Here is an 11834-nt window from a genome sequence, read left to right as displayed (position 1 = left end):
CATTAAACTGCTGTGTTCATGACCAATATGTTTTTTAACAACATACCCGCCAAAAAACAATTACCAAACCAACTAATTACAGCTGTTTAAATCTTTATTACCCATAGTACGGTTAAGTAACCACTGTGACAAGCGCACAAATTGAAAACCTCTTCATTCAGCAGTGGATCAACAAAATGAATCCATGTGCACAAACAACAACCAGTAAAAGAGTTGCATCTGAGTGAAACATTGCCAAACTAACAATATACAGTTGTATAGGCACAGTATGTCTTTAAAATTGTTCAAAGTTCACGATCATGGGTTTAAAGAAAAACAAAAAACGCCAACCCATGATTTATCACCAAAAACAAGGTTTCTAAAACGTAACACTTAACTTTAAATATGACATCCTATAATGGTAATCGCAGTGAGCAAACAACCTCAGTAACCATGAAGAAACATTTCTCTATTATCTCTCCCCTCTCATCTCTCCACTCCCTGTGCTCTCCTATCTCTTCACTTCCACCTCGCTCCCTCTCCCCATTGCTCTCCGTTCCACCAGCTGAGTCATCCTGTCAAAAACCCTGGTCAAGCTCCAGTCAATGGGAGGTCACTCCTATTACTCTGGCACTTCCTCTCACTGATCGTCGGCACTGCAAAGTCCCCTTCCCCTGTTCAAGGCCAGCCCTTATATGTCTCTTGCTCCCAGAATAATTACGCGGCTCTGCGTTTGTACACTGGAGATCCAGTCACACGAAAATGCTTCATAAACTCAACATGTGCTGCGCTCAGGATTTTACTGTGAGTCGCCCTCTAGCGGCGCAGGGAGACGCAAGCTCCTGAGTTGCGAAAGAATGGTTGGATCCATAAAAGTGGCGTTGCACAGTGACAAATGCACCTGTGGCTGCCTGCCTTGAGAGCCTGAGGTCGCCTCGCTGGAAATGCACACCGACTATAATCACCTGAGTCACTGGAGTCTGTTCAATGCACTCGCTCGGTTTTAAATCAAACATTCTCTCGCTACGGGTGCCACTCATCTGTACGGGTACAGAGGATGTACGTTTCGATTTAAAGCTTTCGTGACTGCAGGGATTTATCTTCTTGATTCAGACGCTGTCTTTCCGACAGACCTGTTCTTCACCTGAGGACGGCTGCTTGCGTTGTGGCCGAAACGTCGTGAGAATTATTTTATTATGTTTTATTTTTATTATTTTATTATTATTTCCCTTCTGTGTGACTTTACCGAAAGAACCAAGAAGAGGATGTACGTATTATGAATGCAACTCCGATTTTCGTGTTCATCATTACTGTTTGTAACTGTGTCATTGTACGACGGCACTTAACGTATAGAATATAGGAAGTTCTCATACGTATCTAAACATAGACCCAGTACACATATACTTGATATTCACTGGGCTTAACTACATTCACGTACCCTGAATGTTAATTAGTTTCACCGGATACAGAGCACATCAACTTGACTTGAAGGCTGTCCGGAGTTTTAAATCTGCCTGAATCAACAAGAAAACTTGCAACCAAGCTTCGCAACCACCTCCCCTAATCCCTCATTCACTCGCATGTCGGCAGCAGAGCGTCACTCAACATGGATCCATCACAAGACATCCGCCGTCACGCAACTCACCCTTGACGGCTCCGAGCGCCAATTGCAGCGTCCCGCCTCCATGTGCAGGGACTCCAAGTGTGGGGTCTCCAGACTTCATGTGCAGGGTCTCCAAGTGTGGGGTCTCCAGGCTCCATGTGCAGGGACTCCAAGTGTGGGGTCTCCAGACTCCATGTGCAGGGTCTCCATGTGCAGGGTCTCCAGGCTCCATGTGCAGGGTCTCCAAGTGTGGGGTCTCCAGGCTCCATGTGCAGGGTCTCCAAGTGTGGGGTCTCCAGGCTCCATGTGCAGGGTCTCCAGGCTCCATGTGCAGAGTCTCCAAGTGCGGGGTCTCCAAGTGCGGGTCTCCAGGCTCCATGTGCAGGGACTCCAAGTGTGGGGTCTCCAGACTCCATGTGCAGGGTCTCCATGTGCAGGGTCTCCAGGCTCCATGTGCAGGGTCTCCAAGTGTGGGGTCTCCAGACTCCATGTGCAGGGTCTCCAGGCTCCATGTGCAGGGTCTCCAAGTGTGGGGTCTCCAGGCTCCATGTGCAGGGTCTCCAAGTGTGGGGTCTCCAGGCTCCATGTGCAGGGTCTCCAGGCTCCATGTGCAGAGTCTCCAAGTGCGGGGTCTCCAAGTGCGGGGTCTCCAGGCTCCATGTGCAGGGTCTCCAAGTGCAGGGTCTCCAGGCTCCATGTGCAGGGTCACCAAGTGTGGGGTCTCCAGGCTGCATGTGCAGGGTCTCCAGGCTCCATGTGCAGGGTCTCCAAGTGTGGGGTCTCCAGGCTGCATGTGCAGGGTCTCCAGGCTCCATGTGCAGGGTCTCCAAGTGCAGGGTCTCCAGGCTCCATGTGCAGGGTCACCAAGTGCAGGGTCTCCAAGTGCGGGGTCTCCAGGCTCCATGTGCAGGGTCACCAAGTGCAGGGTCTCCAGGTACAGGGTCTCCAGGCTCCATCTGCAGGGTCTCCATGCTCCAGATGCAGGGTCTGCAGGCTCCGGGGGATGGATCCCTAAGGTCCAGGTGCAGGAACTCGAGGCGTCGTAGGCACACAGCTACGTGGCCATGGTTGTTTCTCTTCATTTAATTCTTGGCTACCCCGCACCATTTGTATTTATGTCTCACGTGTCAGTGGCCCTCCGCTTTGCAGGGACTGTTCTAATATTCACTTGCCTGCGTCACCTTCACCTGTACAGGTCCCAGAGGTGACACAAGCCAGAGTCGAATTGGGTTGCGGACACTCTGTAGTCCGGGGAACTTCCCATCACCTCTGTAATCTCTCACCTGAGTCTGAACCAAGACCCCAGCGCATTGAGTCAGGTCCACCCCGTGTGGTGACGCCGTCACCTGTGTTGAGAGAGCTCACCTGGCTGGTCTTGCCGGTTCACTGCATGTGCATGGTAGGGCCACATGCGTGTGATAAACACACCCACGTGTGTGTTTGTATATAGAGATGCGTTACACACACCTTTATCACACACGCATCTGCATCACACACATCAGTATTACACGCACAACACACCTGTATCACAACACACCTGTATTACACACACAACAAAGACAAAGATCCCCTGTGTAGCCTTTAACAGACTTGGGGCAAGTGCTGTTAGCGAGTAGCAACTATTAGGGCCGGCACTGTAGCACACGAGGGGGGTGGGTGGCCAACACCACCCCCGGTTGCCTTTGTCTCCCTAGTGACAATCTGTACACACGGCACCAGGTACTCATTTGAGGCTGAGTCGACCTAGCGGAGGCGCGGGACCGCTTCAGATTATAATCGTCACTCGGTGTTGGCCGTGAACGGGAGTCGAACTTGGGTGGCCGGGTTCGTAGCGCAGCGTAGCGCTCACCGCGACATCGACCGCACGCCCATAAAAGTGAGGGATGGAGCATGGGCGGCACTCATCGCTAGAAGGGATGGATAGAGGTTCGTTGGTCGACGCCCGAGACGACGTCCACCATGGAGATGGAGCGAGGAAATCGGCTCCACGGTCTTGCAATTTGTCACATGGCCGTGAGAAGAATGCCGATGGCTTGAGAGGGAGAACTTCAATCCAGCAGTGGCTAGGTCGTGGCTGATTCGGATGATGCTGATGATGATGATGGGCACCAGTGTTGGTCGTGTAGTGTAGAAATTTAGATCGCGATCCATCACAAGGCATGAGATAGCGATCTAACCAAGCCCAACAAAAACCCTGTATTATGGATGATATGGTTAGGTGTTAAACTGAATGTGGAAATCATCTTCTTGGTTCTTTCGGTAAAGTCACGTAGAAGGGAAATAATAAAGTAAAAAAAATATGTATTATTTTATTATTTCCCTTCTACGTGACTTTACCGAAAGAACCAAGAAGATGAACCCCTGCAGTCACGAAAGCTTTAAATCGAAATTGAACGTGGAAAGTTGTCACACGAGGCAGCGCTGCACTTCGAGTCGCTTCAATCCTCGGGGCGTTTGACAGGAAGCGGACGGGGGGCGTGCGCACAATGTGGACACTTCTTTTTTAGTTTGGCATATTCAGCTCGAGGTTGAGAAATTGAAAGATTATATGTCTCACTTGCATCCTTTAATAATCATTTACGGAGGCTTTTATAAATCTGCGACTGGATTAAAGATTTTTTTTCCCCGTGCCGTATGGGTCCAAGTCGATATTCTTTGGGTCTTTCGGTAAATTTCGATTTAACGCTTTCGTGACTGCAGGGATTAATCTTCTTGGCTCTTTCGGTAAAGTCACGTAGAAGGGAAATAATAAAATAATAAAAATAAAACATAATAAAATAATTCTCACGACGTTTCGGCCACAGCGCAAGCAGCCGTCCTCAGGTGAAGAATTCTCAGGTGAATAATTCTTCACCTGAGGACGTCTGCTTGCGTTGTGGCCGAAACGTCGTGAGAATTATTTTATTATGTTTTATTTTTTATTATTGTATTACTTCCCTTCTACGTGATGACTTTACCGAAAGAACCAAGAAGATATTTCGGTAAAGTCACGTAGATAGGTTAAAAGGGGCCCCTTTTCCTGAAGACGACCGCTTGTGTTGCGATCGAAACGTCGTAGTTTTTGTTTTTTGTTATTTTCTTTGCACCTATCTACGTGACTTTACCGAAAGACCCAAATGATACGAATTCCTGCAGTCACGAAAGCTTTGTCAAGATTTATTTTGACGATACTTTAGGTCTTTCGGTTGACGATACACGCTGGTGAGTGCGGTTCGGGGTGTCTCCCCCCCCCCCCCCCACACACATCACCAAGGTACTCATTTAAGGATGAGTCAACCTTGGTGAATCGTCGAACCGCCGGATAATATTTAATGATGATAATATTGAGCCCTGCGGGCGATTTAATCGCGTTTGCCAGAAGGGAGGGTGTGTAACACATGTATTTTAATTTAAAAAAATCGATATATCGAACACTCGATATATTTTATTTAAACATCGATGGATACTAAAAGATCGGAACGGAAACACCAATGATTTTTATGACCAAATTTACAAGAACGAGCAATTGGAAAAAATGCCATTTTTTAAAACATCTAATTATATTATTTAAAAAAAGGCAGAAGGTTGTTTTATTGCGGGGTCAACGCTCACCACAAACTTGTGTTACTTTCCAGGACATTTATAGAAACGTCGTAAGAACAATGACCATTTTTATAGACTACAGCGGTACAAGACTCATGTTGCTAACAGCATATTCAGTTTAAACCTACCGACAGAGCATACTGCTTAACACGTAGGCTTTCACGACCAATATTATTCATAATCAAAGTTTTTGGGTTTAGATCGCGTTATTTATAAATGTGTCGTAACCCTCCACCACCCGACACGGCCAATCAGTAAAAAAGTGTCACGTTGACAAGACAAATAGTTCACTGCATTAGCCCACCGGTGTGTTGAAGCGTGAAACCACAACATTTACAATTTTTGAGCATACTGCACCTGTCAATGACATTAAAATTAATGTGTGTGACTGGGCGGAGGCATATATCGTATAATTAGGCTTTTATTTCAGCGTGAAACACAACATTGAAAGAAGATCAATGTTGTTCCGACGTTATCCGAGAGTGATCGATGTCAAAGCTGCTGGATGCTCGTGGCTACTCCACATGTGGTTTGTAATCGAGCGCTGGAAGCAGCGAGGTTTGGCGGATCACACAAATGTTGTTGTGAAATTTCCCGCGGGCGTCCAGGAGGTGCCATACCCTGCCATACCCCTGGCACGCCAGGAGCAGGCGGTACAGCAAGTTGACTCATTTCCATCTGTACGGGGATCGAGTGTTGCCCCGTCGCGCGCGTGGGGTTTCTCCGGGTACTCTGGTTACTACCCACATGTAAAAATGCGCACACATTGGCTGAAAACATCTAAAAAAAAACTGTGCAGGACCCTCATGACAAAAGAGTAATTGGAATCAGGGTGACTTTCCTGGATTAGAAAAAAATCGATTATTATTAGTATCGGAACCAAAACCGATGTATGAATGTTTTTTTGTCCCATCCTTTACTTGGACAGTAAATACAATACTGTACCAGGACCTGTGTTTATCTCTATGCTTGCGTGTGCTCCGCACCTGCTGGCAGGTTCTCGAGGTAACGTGTTCTTGTCGTTTCTATATTTGGAGGATGAGTGAGCACTGGGGCATCTATATATATAAAATCGTGCATGTCTGTCTGTCCGTCTGTGTGTGTGTGTGTGGATTTCGGACCATACGCACTTTCATTGGACGGCGGTTGCCCCTGGCAACGGCTAGCGACGCCTTCGCCGCTTTCATTGGACCTGGCAACGGCAAGCGACGCCTTCGCCAAGGGCTGCAGTTTCATTGGACGGCGGTTGCCCCTGCCAACGGCTAGCCACGCCTTCGCCACTTTCATAGGCTCCGTAAATAATTAAATAATAGCCATTACACAGTGTTGTTCGAGCGCTCGGGGGGGGGGAAGGCACGCCACCCGTACCCTGCCTCTGCCGGCTGGACAATTTTGGCGAGGCCGCAGGCTCTGCACGCTACTAGGCCTCGACACCCACCACGCCACTCTGAGGTAAATTGATCAAAGTTTTTCCTACTCTTCACTCCACCCCCGCCACAATGTGTGCAATTAATATTGCTTTTAAACCCAACGCGCCAACAATCGATTACTTAAATGTTCACTGTACAAATAGTCATTAAGCTGGGTCAGCGTACTGCCAGTCTATCATGTAGACTGTTGCCTGCTTATTAAGCTCGGTGAGCGTACTGCCACTCTATCATGTACACTCTAGCCTGCTTATGAAGCTGACTGCGTGTACTGGCAGTCTATAATGTGGACTGTAGCCTGGTTATTATAATCGATTCTTTATATGTTCTTTATACAAATAGTCATTAAGCTGGTTGAGCGACCCCAGTTCGATTCCAAATCACGCCCACCACCGCTGACGATTATTTGAAACGGACCTGGCCCTCCCCTAGGTCCACTCAGCCTCAAACGCGTAACTGCTGTCGTGTGTGAACATCGTCACTGGGGAGACAAAGGCGGCCGGCCATCGTGGATCCAAGTCCCGGGCGAAGCCGGGTCATCTGTATGTGTGTATGTGTTTATGTGTATGTCTGTGTGTCTGTATGTATGTGTGTATGTATGTGTGTGTATGTGTTTGTGTGTGTGTGCATGTATGTGGGTTTTTTTCTATGTCTTTATGTGTATGTCTGCGTGTCTGTATGTATGTATGTACGTGTGTGCATGTGTTTGTGTGTATGTATGTGTGTGTCTATGTATGTGTGTGTATGTGTTTCTGTGTATGTACGTGTGTGCATGTGTTTGTGTGTATGTATGTGTGTGTCTATGTATGTGTGTGTATGTGTTTCTGTGTATGTATGTGTGTGTATGTATGTGTGTTATGTGTCTGTCTGTGTGTCTGCATGTATGTGTGTGTGTATTGTGTATGTGTTTGTGTGTTTACGCTCGCATTACACAAATGTGTTGCAGGTCTAAGGAGTTCCTTGCGCAGCATTGCCGCTTTATTATTTCAGTCGTTTACTGCCGTACGCACCCTGAAAGTCGTGTGTGTCTGCAGCAAGCGCGTCTATGTATACCTATGGACGCGCGCGCGTGTGTTGTGTATGGGGAACGGTAGTGTAGTGCTTAGCGTGCTGCCTGTGTCTGTGTGTGTGTCTGTGTGTGTGTCTGTGTGTGTGTGTCTGTGTGTGTGTCTGTGTGTGTGTCTGTGTGTGTGCGTGTGTGGTGTGTGGGGAGCGGTAGTGTAGTGGTTAGCGTGCTGTCTGTGTGTGTGTGTGTCTCTGTCTGTGTGTGTCTGCGTGTGTCTGTGTGTGTGTCTGTGTGTGTGTCTGTGCGTGTGTGGTGTGTGCGGAGCGGTGGGTGTAGTGCTTAACGCTACGCTGCGCTACCAACCCGGCGAACCCAGTTCCATTCCCGCTCACGACCACCACCGGTGACGATTATTTGAACCTCCCCTAGGTCGACTCTGCCTCAAACGAGTAACTGCTGTAGCGTATTAACATCGCCACTGGGGAGACAAAGGCGGCCGGCCGTGGTGGATACAAGTCCCGGGCGAAGCCGGGTAGTACAGCTAGTACTGTATAAAATACGTGGCACCTCACCTTGCTCATCGCTGAAAGACAATGACTGAGCGATGAATAATGCAAGCATCAGTGGCCCACTGGGCCCACGTTAAAATTCGAAAAGCGTATTATCTTATTTTTTTCCTTTCGCTATATTTGCCCAGACTGCACTGCAAATGTTTCCACCTATTAATCTTTTCCGACACGAGGAAAAAAATCGATTCCTGTCATTTCCCAGAGAAGGAGGAAAATGTATGCGCCACCAGGATCAATGGTATCTTGACAATTATTCCTCAAATCTATTACTGTTGGATTTTTTAAAATAACAATACTTCAAAACGTAAGGATTTTTGTTTAAGCCGAGACAAAAATTCCGTCCGGTGGACGGGATTTATATCAAATTTACAGTGGGGTAATATGCTAATATGGAATTAAATTGCAGATTAGAAAAATCACATTCTCTAATGGATATAGCTATGGGAAAAAATGGTTATAAAATACGATTTAATGAGATTTCCATTAGCATCACATAATTGGGCCATTAACATACAATAAATGAATCTGCTTAATTGAGCGGTAAGGCGTCGAGCCGAGGAAACATTTTGATAATTAGGTGTTGGGCTATGCACGAAATCAGACATTACTCATGCCACGAAATACATTAAAATATACATGCATTTTTAATCCGTGCATGTCCATGATTCATACGCTTGATAAACACGAAGCCCACATCTTAAAGTGGACAAGTGATTTTCTACCTACACTCAGTCACACGTGGGACATAATGGGTTGCTGTTTAGGGAACATGAAATGGCGTCCTCTAGCTTTAAGTATTCACAATGTTATTGCTTCCCCCGTATGTTTTTTTTAAAGGATTGAATGATGTCATATACATCTCCATCACTCTACCTTACAAATACAGTCCTAAGTTTTGAAGTAACTTTTTTTTTAACAATGGACTTTGCACAAGAGAGGACTTCAGTAAGTCTCTGCTTCAAGGCAAGCAACAAGGTCACAAGGTCATGGTCCGAGAGCCTTTTTGGTTGAGGCCTGGCCCTCGAGGCTAAAGGCCATTGTCAAGGTGCCTTTTAGTCAAATCGTCGGTCCAATGCCACACCCTTGAGGTCAAGGCCAAGATCGGGAGCTGAGAAAATATCCTCGAGGTCCTGGATGGGTCTCACCAACCTCCCCCCCCCCCCCCCTCTTCAAAGTACACATCAAAACACATACAAGAGTCAACAAACACACGGCGGTGATTTTGCCATTTGTTTCAAACATCGGCCGTTTTATTTTATTGGCGCGAATCTTCACAGTGATGCCTGTGCACGGAGCCACGTGCCAGAGTGCATCCCAACTTACTTCTCAATAACCGCCCACCCCACCCCCTTCCCAAGGTGGATTTGATTGACAGCTGAGCTCCTACCTCAGCTCCGCGCACATGATCCACCCGATTTACGTTTCACAAGTGAGCTGGGAGCAATGTGCTCGCTCACAGACATGCAACGCAGCTGTGTCACGCCATGGAACTGGTACCAATTTAAAGGTGTTTTATGCAAATGAGGCAAGGGATACCCACAGTGCTGTACAAAGTGATGAACAAAATGGCCTTTGTGGAGAATTAACAGAAGGCATGTGTTACACTGCGCCGATGATTTTGTTTTATGCCAATTTACATTGAAGGTATCCCCAAGCCACCACTAACTCTCACAGTTTTGTGATGTAACAGTTCACGTAGCATCCTTACTGGAGTTGCTTTCATCACTCCATCTCCTCGATGGACGTCAAATTTATTGGCTGCCACTCCATCATTATTTCTGACCATCGGCCACCGTCTCTTTCCAGTGACGTGTCCTGTCCAACCCCCCTTTACTAATCTTAAGAGTTTGAATGATGTCAGTCATCGCTGCATTGTTATTAATTTTGAGAGACATTGGCACGAATAAACAGATCAACTCACATTTGCAGTCCAATCTTTGCAAGCTGCACGTGAATGTACATGCGATGACATTTGGGGGCGAGTCAATACAGCGGAATGAGACAGAGATGTCACCGGCTGGGTTTAAAATTTTAAAACGACGATGCTTGGGAATAATTCATGAGGAGCGACAACACGTTAGCTCATGTTAAATGCAGGGCCCGTCAGTGGCCCGTGTCAGAACCGCATCGTGTGAGGTACCCGTCGTGCCCTGCCCCCGTAGGTAATAACCATGGGCTTAATTTCAACCGGGTCGGTGCGGGTCAGACAGGCCCTGCACACCATGTCCAGCACGTATAACTCTCGCTATAGCTGTGGCTCGTACTAGTCACTCCTCCTGTCCTACCAGTAACACAGAAAATATTCAGTGAGATACGAAGCCCTGACAATTATGTTAACACAACACATCTAGACCACAAACCGGATGCAAGTTCAAACTAGACAGAATAAACGTGAGTTAATACACTACAGCAATAAATTAAACAATAATAAGGCAAATCGTCTCGATCTACCGGTAAATCTCTAACAGGGCTTACTCGAAGCCTGCTGTCTGCAGTCAAGACTTCACAACAAATATACGCACGACAAGCAGGCCACATCACGAAAACGACAATTGAATAACATTTTCTGAAGACGTAAAAGACAAGTCACGGAAAATGTGGCAGAGCAGCCACAGTTTACACCCTGTCTCACCATCAGCTCAGAAACAATTTTGAATAATACCAACACATAGGTAGTGCGGTGGGAGTTTTTGCACAACGACGCACCGATCAGAAATGGCCCATGAGATGGCACAAGTCCACATCCCACGCAGGCTGCGTTGGTCACAGCGCTGTGTTATTGATGGGCCATTGTGCGTAGGTCACAGCACATCCGCGTAGCCACATGTAAGAGGGGAGTGGTTGCTCCGGTGGCAGGATCAGCCCTTTGGATCTTGTGGACGACACTGAGCACGGTTGTTCAAGACGAGTCTGTTAACACTGCTCTGCTCGAGTCGGCACAACATGCCTGTAATGTGCGCTTTTATAATGCGGTGATGATGTGAATATCGCTGAACCCTTTGAGGGCAGCCCCCTTCTTGCAGGTGTTGAGGGTGCATGGGGGTTAAGCGCAGAGTTGGAATTGAGACATATGGGCAGTTAATCAGCTCACAGCGACATCAGAGAAGGTGCGATGGCTTGGGTGGCTAAGTGGGGTGCTCTGTCAACTGATCTTGTAACGCAATGCCCACTTGTGTTCGGGCAATTGGAAGGCAGAATTGCCTGGTGGTGGGTGGGAATAAAATACACTCAGGTCATCTACTTGGACATATAATTAGCACAGATGGATTCTATCATGGCGTAAAGGTTATCACGCTGGACTTGCAATCCAGATGTTGCTGGTTCGACGTCCTGGCATGAGAGCCATCCCAATCGGCAAGTTTCTCAAATCCTCCAACCTTTGTGTACCTGGTGGTATAAATGTCTACACAGTTTGACGATAGACAGGTCACGTGGTGGGAAGTGTGGGTACTCCCACATTTTCCATGACGTCTGGGCAGTATGGAATAGTCGGCAAAAATAACCTCCCAAAGGGCTCTCTGGAGCAGAGGTGTGAGCAGAATAGTGTCGGGCTGCACCTTTACATTTTTTCTGCACCGACACATCTCGGCCTAATTATTGGCCCTGACAATGACATGTTCGTGTTCTGGAATTCCTCTGGTGCACTGTCATTAGTACAATAGAGCACG

Source organism: Lethenteron reissneri, chromosome 20 (assembly GCF_015708825.2).
Source record: "Lethenteron reissneri isolate LAM-NWPU_2019-01 chromosome 20, ASM1570882v1, whole genome shotgun sequence".
Taxonomy (NCBI): domain Eukaryota; kingdom Metazoa; phylum Chordata; class Hyperoartia; order Petromyzontiformes; family Petromyzontidae; genus Lethenteron; species Lethenteron reissneri.
Note: the sequence above shows the minus strand (reverse complement) of the source record.